Here is a 15,973-nt window from a genome sequence, read left to right as displayed (position 1 = left end):
CAAAGTATTGGAGTTTCAGCTTCAGCATCAGTCCTTCCAATGAGTATTCAGAACTGATTTCTTTTAGGATTGACAGGATTTTATCTCCCTGCAGCCCAAGAGACTCTCAAAAATCTTCTCCAACACCACCGTTCAAAAGCATCAATTCCTCAGTGCTCAGCCTTCTTTAGGTCCAACTCTCACATCCATCTGTGACTATTGGAAAAACCATAGCTTTGACTAAACAGATCTTTGTCTGCAAAGTAAGATCTCTGCTTTTTAATACACTGTCTGAGTTTTTCATAGCTTTTCTTTCAAGGAATAAGCATCTTTCAATTTCATGGCTGCGGTTACCATCTTCAGTGATTTCTTTACTTAACTTTATCAATGATTTCCCACAATGCAACCTGCCAAAGACCTGAAACATACTTCTCAGAAACTTTGCACACTCATCTAGGGTTCCAATCAGACTGAAATAAAAAAATGTATATGTATTCATTTCTACAGGTATATGTGTTTAGTACTTTCTTAAACTGGCTCGTGCTACTATAGCAATAAAATGGTTAATTACAAATGTAAATAAGTGGAAGCTATTTGGAGGAAAACTCATTTTCCTTTAGTGGGGATTCAAAAAACAAATGGTGCTGAAAAGTGAAGAAAATGTCATGTTTCTCTCTAGTGGTGACATAAGAGAGAAAGACAGGTGATAGCCAGGATTTTAATTCCATGAAAGCACACAGATTAGTGGGAAATGAAGTATAAGTTCTGTGTATAAGATTTGTGAGACCCTGTGTGTTTTCTTTTTTTTTTATCCTTTAAAAATATTTAGTATACTTGCTTGAATATTGTAAACTTGAGGACAAAGGTAAAATTTGTGAAGACAAGTGAAAAGACTCAAGCTGACATCTTGGATTTGAAATAATAGATTATTGACTTTAGCCATATGACAGCACTCCTCTCAGAGTATGTTAGAAACAATTAAAGCAAAAATTCCTTTGGCATTTGAAAGACATGGATATTTACGTATAGAACTGTGCCTCACAGTGCAGGGAGATGATAATTCATGGGACTTCTGAAACATTAAATATCAGTGGGACTTGATTCCCATAATTACATTGACAAAAAAAAAAAAAATACTTCCCTTATTCAAATATCCCTAGAAGCCCAGTGTTTCTCCCGGTTGGAAGCCACTTGAGTCAAGAAAGTAGTTGAATGGAAAGAAAAGACTTATTTCCATCTTAATGAAGGTTTTCATGTTGGTAAAAATTGTGTTTTATATTATTTTTGCACTCAAGCAACAAAAGTCAACTCTAGCTCTCTGTGGGAGATGATAATGAAAATATTTTTATCAGAAGAACTATTAAAATCACTTAAAATGTGAAGGAAGGTTAGAAATCAATGCTCCCGTAGAGTTTTGGGATCTTCTTACTATTTTTCTTGATATTTTATAAGATAATTTGTCCCCAACTGAGTACCTGACTGCCTCTTATCATACTTCAAATCCCTAGCAGAGTGTGGTTGGCTCAGATCTGGTCATGAGTCACTCACTTAGGAGTCTCTCATCTAAAGAAACAGGGGGTTATCTTAGAGGGGCCACTGGAGAAGCAGTGCAGTGTATAGTGCCTTGTAACTGATTTAGGGCATCTACAAATAGGCATTGAAAAATGTCTGATTGGAAAATGCCTTATTGGAAAAGACCCTGATTTGGGAAAATTGAAGGCAGTAGGAGAAGGAGGACAACAGAGGATGAGATGGTTGGATGGCATCACCAACTCAATGGACATGAGTTTGAGCAAGCTCTGGGAGTCGACGATAGACAGGGAAGCCTGGAGTGCTGCAGTCCATGGGGTCACAAAGAGTAGGACATGACTGAATGACTGAACTGAACTGAACAACTGGACATATTTTACTCAACCTTCCCAATGTTTTAAGTTGACTTAGGTGTCAATATTTAAAAATCAGAACTTTCCAAATAAACAGTTGAATACCATTACCAAGTTGGTCTACTAGACCCCCTCTAGGTTCCTTCCTCAGATCAAGACCCCTTGTCCTGCCCAGGGAGGTTTTCTGATGGATTCACATAGCTAGTAATGAAAACAATGCTGAGACTGGAAAAGCACAAGCTTTATTCAATGGCCGAAGAATGGAGAATTGGGGAACCTAGTTTGAAAAGCAACTTCTCAAACCAATTCAGCTGGAGATAAAAATACAGGAGATTGGAAGTAAAAGAGAGGGGTTTGGAAAGAATGGTAGGAATATTCATGACTTATCCAAGAACAAGCATGTGGTTAGAACCTGAAAGTGATGTAACACTTCTTTTCAGTCTTTATGTGGACTGAAAAGAGTTGGATCATAAAGAAGACTGAATACTGAAGAATAGATGCTTTTGATTCGTGTTGCTGGAGAAGACTCTTGAAGTTCCCTTGGACTGAATGATCAAACCAGTCAGTCCTAAAGGAAATCAACCCTGAATATTCATTGGAAGGATTGATGCTGAAGCTGAAGCTCCAATACTTTGGCCACTTGATGCAAACAACTGACTCATTGGAAAAGACCCTGATGCTGGGAGAGATTGAAGGCAAAAGGAGAAAGGGGGCAACAGAGGATGAGATGATAGTAGAGGAGAGCATCACCGACTCAATGGACATGAATTTGAGTGAACTCTGGGCAATGGTGAAGGACAGAGGAGCCTGGTGTGCTGCAGTCCATGGTGTCTCAAAGAATTGGACACGACTTAGCAAATGAACAACAACAATAACAATGGTCATTCTGGTTCTTGTCATGACAATTGCTAACTGTCATGGCACTGGTTAGTGTGTCATTCAGAAAATGCTAATATATTACAATGCGTGAATAGTGAGGCTCAGGGTCTATTGGAAGTTAAATCTGCCATTCTGGGCCTAGTTTTTGGTTCTAACCAGTTCTTAATTTTTCTCTTGGCAGCTTAAATAAGAATAAAATTGTTTTCCATTTGAGGGAAGTGCAGAGTTATGATTCTGGGCCAACAGCCTAGGTAACAATATTCTTTTGTAAACTCAATTATCAAGCAAACTTGAGTCTATTTCCTCATGTCCTCCAAATACTTAAGCTGAAGACTGGTTGCTGTTTAGATGGGGTACCCACTCCTGCGTAGGAGTGTATTTCTTACCTAATAAACTTCAGTCTCTTAAGTTACTCACCTGCTTCTTCCAACATCTGAGTGTGTGACTTCCCTATGTGTAAATGAAATGATCTTAGAAGTGCCATTCTTCTGGGATGGACAAAAGAGCCCTCTAAGAGAAGCTAGCTGTAAACTTCATATTAAGAGCAATGCAAATTAAGAAAAGCTAAAAAAGGGCAAAGATGATGTATAAATCATGTTGCTTTAAGTTTTTCTGCGTTACCATTATTTCTATAGATAGAAAAAAACCCTACAATTTCTTCTAAATGTAGAAGAAAAGGAAAATATGTTGATTTTTAATAAAGAGCCATCTTCTATTTATAAAGCCTTTAAAAGGCAAGGGGGTTCCTAGAATGTGCAGGCTACCATTTTTCCCAGCTTCTCTGCTGTTCATTAACAATTTCACAAAAAGTAACATGAAATTCCCTGCTGTACCTATTAATTCATTAGAGAACTGATTGCATTTTCATTTTCATCTTTTTGAGCTAACCAAAAAATGTTTTCACTTGCCTACTTCTCTTTTGGGTTTTATTTTAAACAAAATACTAATTTTATTTTCCCTTTAGGTGCATATTAACTTGCTACTTGTTCAAATCAGCCAAGTAGAATTGGTTTTTTTTGCTGTTCTTTTCCTACTTTTTATCAAGTTCAAAGAGCTGGTAGAGATATTTCTTTCAAGAAAGGGACCCAGGGATCGAACCCACCCCTCCTGCTTGGAAGGCAGATTTTTTTACCACTGAGCCACTGAGGAAGCCCATATATAAGCATGAATACCACGAAATGTGGACAGTTGGGACCCATCTTAGTGTCTACCTGCCACATTGTTGTACATACTATAGTTCAGTCCTTTGTCGATCTTCAATCTATTGGTCCATTCAAGATAAAAGTTTAAAGCATAAAAAATGCAAAAAGACTTCAGATTTTACATATTATTACAATTTACCCTTAATAAATATAATAGTGCACTGAATTAATATACTATTACATTTGACTTCAAGTAATTCTGCATTTGAGCTTCATGTTGGAGAACTGCAATATGGAGAACTGTGATTCTGATAATCATATCTTAAACAGCGTGAGATGCAGCACTGACTCCTAAATTATTTTGCGACAATGCTCATTGTGGTTATTTTTGTTCAGTCACTAAGTCATTTTGACTCTGCGATTCTATTTATTGCAGCATGCCAGGCTCCTCTGTCTTCCACTGTCTCTAATAGTGGAAATTGCTCTGATTCATGTCCATTGCAGTGGTGATGCTCTCTAACCATCTCATCCTCTGCTGCCCCATTCTCCTTTTGCCTTCATTCCTTCCCAGCAGTGCCCATAGTGTTCTTGAAAAAATTTACAAGTAACTTTCTAATTTATGCACAGTACTTGTGATCAAAGAAGTGGAGATGACAGCTGCCCAACCTCCAAGTTCCATGGCTGTGCTCAGATAAATTGGGAACTTCACTGCAATATGAGGTGAATTAGGATACCATATATTATCCCTTGGTGATGTGAAGAAATGAATGAACTTTTAAGAAGGCACTTCTGGTTTGCAAAGGGAAAAGCTGCTTTCTAGGGATCAAACCGAGTATCATCATTTAAAGGACAAATCAGCTAAAGTTGAATGGACAGAATTAAAAGCTTTCTGTACAACAGATAAATTTCCTGGGTCAGCATTTTATTTTATATTAATATAGTAGATATAAGCTTTAACCAAAAGCAATAACAAATACTGATTAGACAAAGTAATCCTTTCTGAAAACATATCATAATCTCGTTTTAGCCACTATTAGATTAGTTATTACACAAATCACAAATTTTCATGTTTACGAAATTTCCTCTTCAAGAGCTCTGCTAATCAAGTGATCTTTTGTATCTATATATTTCCAAAATAAGCATTTTGTCCTGTGAGTTTTAATTTTAATGTTATAGTCCATGTATTTGCTTGGTTCCTTTATTTGCCATAATCTGAATTTATATAACTTATTTTGTTCTCTAGCTTATGTTCTCCAGGCTCATTTATTCAGTTTTTAGAGTCCATTTTAAAGGTAATAAGAGGTTTGCATGTGAAGTTTTCTTATCTTTGTGTCCCAGTTTGCTGTTATTGTATCCAATGTTGAATCTGTAATGTGGAAATATTGCTAAAATTGAAAAGCTAACATTACAACTTAGAAATGGGAATTCAGTTCTTAATTCTACCTTACGATCATTAACTGCAGTAAGTCTTTGGAGTTTTCTGAAAGTATCCATCTATCAATTGCTGTATTTTCTTTTACCTTTAGTGAGAAGTATAGTTTGTTTATTTATTTATAACTTCTTTATGTGCACTATTGTGGGTTTCCCTGGTGGATCAGACTGTAAAGAATCTGCCTGCAATGCAAAAGACTTGGTTTTGATCTCTGGGTCGGGAAGATCCCCTAGAGAGGGGAATGGCTATGCACTCCAGTGTTCTTGCCTGGAGAATTCCATGGAGAGAGGAGCCTGATGGGCTACAGTCCATGGAGTCACAAAGAGTCAGACATGATGGAGCATGATGGAGTACATATATAACTTCTTTATGTGTACTATGATAGTCACACATGATTTAAATAACATGCATTCACACTTTATACAGAATGAGAAATTTCACAAACAGATGTTCTAATATTTTCTTTCTTCACCCTACTGCAGTTTTTCATATTCAATTTTAGGAATCTAAAACTACTTCATTTTAAAGTTCCAATGAAATTGCATGTTTTCCTTTAGAGTTTATCCATATTGTTCAAAACGCTTGCTTTACTTGAAGTTGTCATCAGTGGTTTTAGCATTGAAATATACATTGCCTTGCTCTGAAATATGTTTTCATAGGTATATATGGTAAACTGCTAGAATATAATGTGATTTTTGATTCAGTTCAGATAGTGTAAGATCTTATAATACCAACATTGTCATGTACAATAATAATTATTAAACTCTTGCTAATTTTGGCACATGCATTACCAGAGGGAGAGTTTTATTCAAAGATGTAAATGTGGCTGCCGTGGAACTGACCTGCCTCTCCTGCTGGCTCAGGTATATGTGTGTGTGCTTAGTTGCTCTGTTGTGTCTGACTCTTTGCGACCCATGGAGCCCTCCAGGCTCTTCTGTCCATGGAGATTCTCCAGGCAAGAATACTGGAATGAGTTGCCATGCCCTCCTCCAGGGGACATTCTCAACCCAGGGATCAAACCAGAGTCTCCTGCATTGCAAGTAGTTTCTTTACCAGCTGAGCTACCAGGGAAGCCCAGCTCAGGTATGATCAGTCTCAATCAGAAACTCTCTCAGTTAGATAAGACTAGATTTTCCTAATGAAAGATAAAGGTGATGCATTAAGCTTGTTAATTATTTTTGGGGGGGTTAAATTAGTTTGACAAATCCTTTTTAGAGAGTGACTTTTGAAAACAGGGTAACTTAGAGTCAATTGTACTGGGTGTATGGGATACAGTCCTAGGTATCATTGAGGATTAACAACAGGCCTAAGAGGGAGGGGATAAACATGCCTAGAATATTTGTTTTTCATGTAAACTCACAAATTTGTAAGTAAACAAACCTCTTTCACTTAAAATATGTGTCACTTGGTAGCATAGTGTCATAGGTGAGTACATTTTTACTCTCTATGAAATGTATATTCTTCCTTTAGGTTTACTTGATTCTAAACAAACTTGGGGGTTGATAAATCAGTATAAATTTGTCTACAATGCCTACGATTTTTGAAACTATATAAGATGCTTGGTTTATGCATTAATAATTGTGAAAGGAAATTTAGGTATATAATGCTAAATGACAGCCCACAAAATTGACCTTATTGCTTAGCGAATTTTAAACAGCACTTGCAGCTTAGGTATCTTTGTTCTTCTGGGGAAGAAAATAATTTAATTAGGCATAATGAAACCTAGGTTTTTAACGGCAATCTAAGTTAACAGTTGATAGTTAATTGGAGCCAAGATTGAATCCGATTAGGAGTGTGGTTATGGGTGTTGGGTAATGCTCATATCAGTGCTGTTGTTGAGTTGCTAAGCCATATCCAGCTCTTTGTGACCCTATGAACTGCAGCACTCCAGTCTTCCCTGTCCTTCACTATCTCCTGGAGTTTGCTCAAATTCATGTCCATTGAGCCGGTGATACTAACTATCTCTTCCTCTCTCACTCCCTTCTCCTCCTGCCCTCAGATCAGGGTCTTTTCCAATGAGTTGGCTCTTTCCATCAGGTGGTCAGACTGCTGGAGCTTCAGCTTCAGCCTCAATCCTTCCAATGCAAATTCAGGGTTTATTTCCTTCAGGATTGACTGGTTTGATCTCCTTGCTGTCCAAGGGACTCTCAAGAGTCTTCTCCAGCACCACAGTTTGAAAGCATCGTATCAGTGGATATTAATTTATTCTTCAAATTTGGAAAATAAGACCTCTTACATATATGAGAAAGGTTAACAAATTTGCATCTCATAGGTTATTTGTCTTCTTGAAAAAATACTCATTTAAAAACTATGTGAAAAATGTAAAAGTAAATTTTGATTAATTACGAAATTCTTGGTCTACTTGTGATATGATAATTTACTTTCTACACACTCTGCTATGCGTTTTCATTATCTTTATGAAATAAAAATCCACCGTTATTTGGATTTTCAGTTGTGGTCTTAACTGGAATGAAAAATGCACCAAGATCTTTACATTCTTAAAAATTAAAAACATATACTCGAGAGAAGGAACCTTTCCCTTGTGGACATGTGGAGCAAAGAATGCATAATTTAGGAAGAATGTATGCCTTTAACTTTATACATATATTTAATCTTGCAAGCTAGATGTCCCGCTGAAATCTGTCTGATAAATACAGGGTGAATACTTTGGTAGTGTCATGCAAAGGTGACTTACTGTATGTGGTAGGATGGGCTCCCTGCTTCTCCAGCATATCATAATTCAGGGTCTTGACCTGTATTTAATTATCAAAATATTATTGAATAAAAAACGTTTTCCTTTATAATTCACTTTGTGTTTAATACTTGACTCCTACAATCTAGATCTCATGTATACAAACTATACAAGTTTTTTATTTCAAGGCTGATTTATGTATTTTAAAAATGTCAGCTACACCTAGTTTACTGTGATTCAGTAAAAAGTTCTTATAGGCTGAACAATAGAGTTCGAGAAAAATGCAGATAAAGCACTGCCACTTAACACATCACTACACTGGTTAAACTCTGCAAATTAATCAAAGCACATTAAGAGCTGAATTGGGAGTGTGTGGAAGGAAAAAGTGATCTCTGAAAATTGACTGAAAGAAGAAGAGTCTGGCACTAGAAACCTGTAATCACAGGGGTTCATGCTGGAAGATGCTGATCATTGCCATAGCAACAGAGAGTGTGTGTTACATCATGGAAATAAGGAGTGTGAGACAACTGAGAGCAACATCCAACCCAAGGGATGAATACAAAGCCATTATAGGAAAGGGTAACATAAAATGTAGTCACAGGTAAAGCCGAGTGTTTTGGAAAGGGTAATGATAAAAGCATATGAAGATGGATGTGAAGCTCATGAAAATTAAATTATATTTTTATGTTAGGGTATTCATTTGTAACCATTCTTAATCTCTGTTATCATGGCTTATTTTCTTTCCTCCTTGGCTTTCTCCCTTCCTCCTTCTCTCTCTCCTTCTCTACATTCCTTACTTCCTTTTTCTTTCTTTCACTCTCAACAAAATAGAGTGCAGCTTCAAAAAGAAAGTTTCAATTTTTACCTATTTTATTTTCCAAGATACTGTACTTGACACTGTTGTCAAGAAATACATAAAGATTTAATATTATATATTGTAAATATTATTCTCATCCAAACGTTTGACTGGCTCTGTAATGTAGAGTCATTATGTTAATGTTAAATGTATATTTTCCAATTATATGTGCATCTATTCTAATACTAGGAAGCATATTAAGCTCAAATGTGTTGCTACATTATTAAGCAAAGTGTTCATTTGTATAACACCCATATTTGTTCAAAGCCCTATAATATGCAGAGCTGTATTTTGCATAGTGATGGAGTAAGGTCAAAGTGGACTGATGTTGCCACAGAAAGCAGTGACAAATGTGGACATAATATAATAAGCAGCTGTCTGAAGGCACCAGGTGATAAAGAAGAGCAGGAGGGAGTAGAATACTGTTGCCGAGGGGAGGTGTGTGGTGAGTTCTCCATTGTTTGTCCCCAACAGTAATGCTCACATATGTTGCTGGGGAGTGGGGGATGATAGAGGGACCGTAGTATTTCTGGCCTCAGGAACCACACTTAGGAGTCACGGTGATTCAGCTACTTTGAAGACAAGGCAAGGTACCTATGACAGCATTGTGGATCTGCTCTGAAAAGGCCAGAGAAGGGATCTCAGATTTCTGTCTGATCATGTTTTTGCTAATCCTTGAACCACTCCCAAGTGGAGCAGACTCAGAGTAAAATCAGACAGATCTGAACTGAGATTGAAGCTAATATCCAAAAAATAAATTTCATTTTGGGAATTGTCTGCTAAAACAAAAGACACATTACTGACAGACAATAATAATGGATTTTAGATTTCTCACATCTCTACATTCATAACACTTAGGACACTCTCAAAGACAATTTTCAAAAAAGAGAAGGCAAAATTATGAGCCTCATACAGGTATAAAGATGAACACATTTGAAATATTTTGTTCTATTTACTTATCAAGAAGGGATCAGATACAAGTTATAACCATTTCGAAAGATATACAGCAGGGATTTTTGAAATGAGTGTTCAAATAGGAGCAAAATTATTCTTTTCCTGCAGCAGAGAGAAAAGCGAGTTGAACTTTTTACCAGAGAAAACAGAATTTGCAGATTTTTAAGTTAATTATGACTTACTAAGCTTTAGCTCAGAAGACAAAGACTTAAATCCACTTATCTGAAGATTGTCTTCTAGACAATGTACAGTTTTCCATTGAAATGCAATTAATTTTTTAAAGCGCAATCTAAAATTTCCTAACATAAAGAGGACCAGGAACTTGGGCAACATTCTCGTTTGACTCAAAAAGACAATAACATGAAATCGATCTTGAAATGATCCATAGATTGAAATAAGGAAATAAAGACCTTTGAGAGCCATGATAAGTATTCTTAGCTAAGTTAAAAAAAAAATTACTTAACTTTAAAATAAAATAGAAAATCTCATCAGATAAATAGAAGCAATAACAAAGGAAGAAAGGAATTTCTAGAACTGAGAACTAAAATACCTAAAATAAAATACAAATATGAACTGGATGAATTTACAAATTGAAGAGAAACAACAGAGAAAAGAAAAATCAGTGAACTTGGATACAGATCACTACTAATTATCAAACTACAAAGAGAAAAAGCACTGAAAAAAAGAAAATGCAGAGACTCAGGAACTTTCAGATAGTATCAAATAGCTGAAAATACATGAAATAAGAATCTAATATGTTCAGAAAAATGTTTGAAGAAATAATGTCTCCAAGTTTCCCGAATTTTATGAAATATACAAAATTATCGATTCAATATTCTCAATGCAAACCTAGAACAAACACCAAAAAAAGGTCGCACATAGGCAAACCATTGAAAGTCAGATGTTAATACTGAGTCTTAAAAGAATCAAGAGAAAAATATCATAATAAATTGAAAATATTATTCAGCCAGAGACCTAAAGGAAAGAATCATGAACACCAAAAAACACTCAAGTAATATCTGTAAGGAGCTGAAGGGCTAAAACGTGTTACCCCAAGATTCTGGATCAAGCAAAAGCTTTCTTCAAAGATGAAAATGGAAAATATGTTTCTAGATATAGGAAAGTTAAGAAAATTAATTGTAATAATGTCACCACAAAAAGTTTGTAAAAGCTTCTTCAGACTGAAGGGAAATTATATCAGATTGAAACCTGAATCACCAGGAAAGTATGAATAATATCAGAAATTTTTGGTCTTTATGTTCTTAACTTCTTTTTAATTTATGTGAATATTTAATAAAAATGTGACATTGTACCATGAGGTTTATAGCATATGTATATGTATATATATATATGATAATATAGTCATTAAATGGCTCTGGAGCTATTGGGTATACATATGAAAATATTTCTTAAACAAGATACAAAAGCACAAGTCATAAAAGAAAAATGTGTAAAATGTGAAAACTATTTCTTCAGTATTAAAACTTGCTTTTTCGAAGGCCCAGTTAGGAAAATAAAATGTCAACCCAAGCCTGGAAGAATGTATTTGCAATCTTTTAAAAGTTCTTTACCAAAAGTAAGTACTCAAGTTTTTCAACTCAATACTATAAAAGTCAACATTTGAGTGACTATAAACAAACCAGTGGGTGACAAGGATCAGGAGTGGAACAGTTTTCAGTGGAAATTGCTATGAGTAAACCTTTTGGGGAGATATAAATATTCTATATTTTCATTGTGGTAGTGAATCCACAATAATATACATTTACCAAAACTCAACAAACAGTGCAATTTAAAAGGGTGTGATATATTGCTTATAAATTATACGTCAATAAATCTTATTTTGAAAAATCTTTGCAGTTTTATGATGTGGGTGGTGAAACTATTCAATTATAACATCAAACACACAAAATTTGATGCATTACATTATGAAAATTAATGAAAGCAGTTGAATTTGTACTAAATGATTATCAATGAGATGATCTTAACTATTTCAAAATAGTTATTTAATATATGTGATAGTTTTAACATCCATTCCATCATTTTTAATGATGTTTATCTGAACATAAACATTCTGCTTGAATTAGTAAGTAAGCTGAATAACTACTAGTATGTTACATAGGTAACATTTTGATTCTACCATTCACCCCAGAAATGCATATTAATCAATGAAACTTACTAAAATTTATTTATTTGCTGTCCTCCATTTTATTTAAAATGACTAAAGTAATACAGAAAAAGTATTTTAGTACCAAACACACAGTCTAGTTTTTATACAATTGTCTCATGGTGGTAACTGTCATAGTTTAGTAAATCTGATAAAAATAGCATAGTGTTTATGGTCAGAAAAATTTCATTTGGTATCCTAGTTGTATTTGCATATGATCTAAGAAAAATTACCTTAATGTATAAAACCTGAGTTTACAATGGTAAAACTTATTTATTAATGCCTTAATTGTTGTAAGAATTTACTACAAATATAGAGGCTTCAGTTCACTTCAGTTGATTAGTGGTGTTTGACTCTCTGCAACCCCATGGACTGCAGCATGTCAGGCTTCCCTGTCCATCACCAACTCCCAGAGCTTGCTCAAACTCATGTCCATTGAGGTGGTGATGCCATCCAACCATCTCATCCTCTGTCAAACTCTACTCCTCCTGCCCTCAATCTTTCCCACCATCAGGGTCTTTTCCAGTGAGTCAGTTCTTCACATCAGGTGGCCAAATTATGGGAGTCTCAGCTTCAGCATCAGTCCTTCCAAAGAATATTCAGGGCTGATTTCCCTTAGGACTGACTGGTTTGATCTCCTGGCAGTTCAAGGGGCTCTCAAGAGTCCTCTCCAACACCACAGTTCAAAAGCATCAATTCTTTGGCGCTCAGCTTTCTTTCTAGTCCAGCTCTCACATCCGTACACGACTACTGGAAAAACCGTAGCTTTGACTATACAGAGCTTGGTCAGTAAAGTGATGTTTCTGCTTTTTAATATGGCGCCTAGGTTGGTCGTAGCTTTTCTTCCAAGGAGCAAGGGTCTTTTAATTTCATGACTGCAGTCACCATCTGCAGTGATTTTGGAGTCCAAGAAAATAAAGTTTCTCTCTGTTCCCATTATTTCTCCACCTGTTTGCCTTGAAGTGATGAGACTGTGTGCCACGATCTTCATTTTTTTGAACGCTGAGTTTTAAGCCAATTTTTTCACTCTCCTCTTTCACTTTCATCAAGAGGCTCTTCAGTTCCTCTTCACTTTCTGCCATAAGGTAAGAGCTGTGTCATCTGCATATCTAAGGCTATTGATTTTACTCCTAGCAGTCTTGATTCCAACTTGTGCTTCATCCAACCTGGCATTTGCCAAGACTTACTCTGCATACAAGTTAAGTAAGCAGGGTGACAATATACAGTCTTGACATACTCCTTTCCCAATTAGGAAGCAGTCTGTTCCATATCCGCTTCTAACTGTTGTTTCTTGACCTGCATACAGATTTCTCGGGAGGTAGGTAAGGTGGTCTGGTATTCCCATCTCTTGAAGAATGTTCCACAGTTTGTTGTGATCCACACAGTCAAGGGCTTTAGCACAGTCAATGAAGCAGAATTAGATGTTTCTCTGGAATTCTTTAACTTTTTCTATGATCTAACGGATGGTATTTTAGTCTCTGATTCCTCAGCCTTTTCTAAATTCAGCTTGAACATCTGGAAGCTCTCGGTTCGTGTACTGTTGAAGCCTAGCTTGGAGAATTTTGAGTATTACTTTGCTATCATGTGAGATAACAGCTTAAAACCACACAAACTTAGAGTTATGGAGGTCAAAATTTTGGCACTGAAGCATGTAAATTATCATATGAGAAATGAATCGCCAGTCCAGATTCAACGCATGATACAGGGTGCTCGGGGCTGGTGCACCGGGATGACCGGGAGGGATGGGATGGGGAGGGAGGTGGAAGGGGGGTTCTGGAAGGGGAAAACATGTACACCCATGGTGGATTCATGTCAGTGTATGGCAAAACAAACACAATATTGTAAAGTTAAAAAATAAACTAATTAAAAAAAAAGAAATACATATACATATAAGAATTTAGTAGATAATAAAGGAATTATATAAACCAAAAAATAAAAAATAAAAAAAATAAAAGAAGTCTCACTGTACTATAGGCATTGGTGTCAGTGTGGCTTATTTCTTCTTAAGTCTGGTGTTCACTGGTAAAAAAAAAAAAAAGCAGATCCAATAGTTAAGAATTATATTTTAATTTGGTGAACTTCCTGAGGACTTAAACTCATGAGATAGCCTCTCAGATGACTCTGAGGGACTATTCCAAAGAAGTGAGGGAAGAATTAGGATCTATAGGAGTTTTGCAACAAAAACCAGGTAGTCGGAACATTAAATTGTTAATGTTAATTAAAGGAAACCAGATATCTCAAGTTGATGAATTTAGTAGCTTCTTTGTATGGGAAGATGCATGGGTCTGGGATCATTGAAACTGTCACTTTGATATGCACCTTAGCTGTCTAGGGGGCTTTCCGGGTGGTGCTAGTGGGAAAGAACCTGCCTGCCAATGCAGGAGACTTGAGACTCTGGTTCAATCCCTTGGTTCAGAAGATCCCCTGGAGTAAGAAATGGCAACCTGCTCCAGTATTCTTGCCAGGAAGTTTCCATGGACAGAGGAGTTTAGTGGGCTACTGTCCATGGGACTGCAAAGAGTCAGACAAAACTGAGCAACTGAGAACCACATTTGGCTCTCTGGGGCCAGTCTCCTCTTCGTCCCCTTTCTGAGGCCCTTCAGGGGGCACACTTGAGGAAGGCTGCAATGGCTGAGGGCTTGGCAAAGGGGAAGTCTGCTTGTCTCCATCCTGAGTTCCTTCAGGGATCACTGTCTATGTTGGTTGTAATGGTGGCCTTTGTTTACTGATATGGCAGGCTGTATTTTTCACCCAGAGCAAGAATTCATTTCCTTTTGTCTTTTCCAGGTTCAAGAGGCCACCTACCTCCTCCTGGCCTTTTTGTCCATCTTCAAAGGCAGCAGGACACCTTCAGAACTCTAACTTTCCTGTCCCCCTCCTATAAATACCCTTGTGGTTACAATGAGCTGGGCTTTCAACGGTGAGTAAAGAAAAATAGGGTCCTTAACCTCCAGAGCTATACAGCCTAGTAGGAGTTTTAGTAAATCCTAGCAAGGTGGTGTAGGGCAAACTATAATTTATAGGAAGTGGCTGGTACAAAACACTTACAAGTTACAATAATGAACAAAAGTAAACTAATAAATATTATTTTATATTATAAAAATACACATGTAAAATTCCACACAAAAAGTAGCAATGATTATGAGAATTCAGAAAAATGTTCCTGTAAAAATTATATGAGATGTGATCAACTGCAAAGATGGAATGCCATTTCAGTAGTGATTTTTGTAATTCTTTTCTAATTGATATGTGTTTATGCACAGAAGATTAAGTAAATTGTGTTTGATAGCTTTTTTGATGGCTTCCCCGATGACATAGCAGTAAAGAATCCACCTGCCCATGCAGGATTCACAGGAGATGTAAGTTCAGTCCCTGGATCAGGAAGATCACCTGGAGGAAGCAGTGGCAACCTACTTCAGTATTCTTGCTTGGGAAATCCCATGGACAGAGGAGCCTGGTGGGCTACGGTCCATGGGGTTGCAAAGAGTCAGACAGGACTGAGCAGAAAGCAGAGAGCTTTCTTTGAGCACTTTTGCTGGTTGTATTTATTCTTCACTCAAAAACTGATATTTTATTTTGAAAGATGGATCCACAGTTTGGTGGATGAGCTATTGGAATTGAGAGAGCATACCCAAAGTGGTTATTAGTATATAGAACTTTTTGCATATGCTTTGATCTTGAGGAGACAGCCCTGACTGGTAGCTTGAAGCAAAATTCTAGTTCCCTGCCCAGGAATCAGACATAGGTAGCCTGGATGAAAGCCAGGGATCTTAGCTGCTAGACCAGCAAGGCTAGAGATTAAAAGCAAAGTTCCCCTGGCTCTTGCTCTGCTTGAAAGCAAGAATGTTTCAAGGAGGCAAAAACTGTGAAAACAGATACAAAGCTTATTGTTGGAGACTGAGCACAACATGTGGGAGAGCACAGAGAGAAACTTTAGTTAAGACAGAAGCAAGACAGAGATACACACCCAGGGAGAAAGGTGTGGGTATCCT

Source organism: Giraffa tippelskirchi, chromosome 8, assembly GCF_054371585.1.
Source record: "Giraffa tippelskirchi isolate mGirTip1 chromosome 8, T2T-mGirTip1v1.2.pri, whole genome shotgun sequence".
Classification (NCBI taxonomy): domain Eukaryota; kingdom Metazoa; phylum Chordata; class Mammalia; order Artiodactyla; family Giraffidae; genus Giraffa; species Giraffa tippelskirchi.
Note: the sequence above shows the minus strand (reverse complement) of the source record.